Below are 2,417 nucleotides of genomic sequence, written 5' to 3'. Positions count from 1 at the left end.
CATACATCTCTCACTCTCTCTCATCTCACTCTTTCGTCTTTCTCTAACTCTCTCAAGTCTTTCAGTTTCTCGTTCAACTCTCATTCTTCTCTCTCTGTCATCACACGGTCACGGTGACACCACCACCACCACTGCTGGCCCCGACCCCCCATCTTTCTCTTCTTCTCACCTCAGTTTCTCTCTCTCTTTCTCTCTCTCTCTCTTCCACTTCGTCTCTCTCTCTCTATTCCTCATGGCCACCGCCACCGCAACCGCCGCAGGTCTGTCTCTCTGTCACCACCACCGAACCCACCGCCACAACCAGCCACCGTCGATCTCACGCCTGGTCAAAGCCGTCGCTCAAATCTGTTAGATTTGAACCCAGATCTGTTATGTCTCTCTCTCTCACTATCTCTGTGATATGATCTGTGTACTTAGATCTGTCCCTCTGGTATTGTTGTTCAAATCAGATTTTTTTTTCCCAGATTAATTTTTTTTAAAATTTTAATCTGTGTGTGGTTTGATCTGTGTACACATATTGATTTATTGATGATGATGAAAACATATTGTTGTTAAAAACAGATTTTTTTTTTAGATTAAATTTTTTTTAATTTAAATCTGTGTGTGATCTGATCTGTGTACACATTGATTTGTTGATGATGACAAAATATAGTGATATATATTGATTTGTTGTTGTGTTGAACAAAATTCAAAAAAAAGCTCGGGGATTTTTCGGGGTCGGGGAAACCCGATCCCTGTCAGGGGACGGGGACGGGGATGGGTTCCCCCGCTGGGGATCGGGGGCGAGGACGGGGATTTTTGAGCCTTCGGGGATCGGGGACGGGGAGTGTAGTCCCCGGCCTCGGCCCCCCGTTGCCGTTCCTAATTGCAAATGTGATGTTGTGCATGTATATAATGTAACCGACTCATTGTTTTTATTTAATGTTGTTATGATTGTTTGGATCTCTTGCAATGTTAGTATTGTTAGGACTTAGTGGGAGGATAACATCAATAATATGACACAAAGTAGGTAATATCAACAATCCTCGCAATCACTTCACGAAATCCCTAAAAAAATGGAAACGTTAAATCATACCTTACCCACATACACCCAAATCTCAAAAAAATAAAAAATAAAAAATAAAAACCAAATCTCAAATAAGAGCAAACAAGTAAACTCCAATATTACTAAATCAAATCAATAACACATATTACAAATAAAAAGGACTAATTGGTTTATAAAAAAACATGTAGGACTAAATGGACTAACATTTTCCCAAATGGGATTTGTGAGTAATTTTTCCTTTTAAATAAAAATAAAGATAAAAAAGAAAAAGGGTAAATTACACTGACACCCCCTGAGATTTATGTTTATTACCGTTCCCCCCTCACATTTTGAAAATTACATCTCCCTCCCTGAGATTTAAAGTTTCATTACAGATTCCCCTCTCAGCAATTTATTTTTTTAAAATACCAATTTTGCCCTCATTAGGTAAATTAAATTGACACCCCTCACAGTTTAGAAATTACAATCCTCTCCCTAAGGTTTAAAGTAGCATTACCAATTGTCTCATGTGTTAGTATTAGTTGGAAAAACAATTCATTGAAAAAAAAAAATTAATTAGAAAAAAAATTAATTGAAAAAAAGTTTTGTTAGTAAAATTTTTAAATTTTTGTTTAAAAACCAACGTAAGTTCATTTTTTGAATTTACGTTTTTTCCTCAAATTTACAAACTGAGACAACTATTTATAAACAAAAAAATTATTAAACAAGTTTTTATTACAGTTTTTAAAAGTTTTGAAAATATAAATTGAAAAATAAAAATGAAATGGGTTACCAAACATGCTTTAGATGGTAAAAATGTCGTAAAATTAACAAATAATTAAATAAGTTACCAACATAAGAAATAATTTATTTAATTATTTATTAATTTTACGACATTTTTATCATCTGAGGCATGTTTGGTAGCAATTTCGTTTTCAGTCTTCAATTTATATTTACAAAAATTAAAAAAACTGTCATAAAAACTTGTTTGATAATTTTTTTGGTTTATAAATGGTTGTCTCAGTTTGTAAATTTGAGGAAAAAACGTAAATTCAAAAAATGAGTTTACATTGGTTTTTAAATAGAAATTTAAAAATTTTACTAATAAATTTTTTTTTCAAATAAATTTTTTTTTCAATGAATTGTTTTTTCAACTAATACTAATCCAAGGGCAATTGATAATACTACTTTGAACCTTAAGGAGGGGATTGTAATTTTTAAAATTTAAGGAATGTCGATGTAATTTATCCAGTGAGAATAAAATTGATATTTAAAAAAATTAAATTATTAAAAAAAAATCTATAATAAAATTTTAAATTTCAAAAAAGGAGATATAATTTATGAAAGATGGGGAAAAACTATAATAAATATAAACGTCACGAGTTGTCCGTGT

Source organism: Camellia sinensis, chromosome 11 (assembly GCF_055761805.1).
Source record: "Camellia sinensis isolate YWXY chromosome 11, ASM5576180v1, whole genome shotgun sequence".
In the NCBI taxonomy this organism is placed as follows: domain Eukaryota; kingdom Viridiplantae; phylum Streptophyta; class Magnoliopsida; order Ericales; family Theaceae; genus Camellia; species Camellia sinensis.
This window is presented reverse-complemented; position numbering follows the sequence as displayed.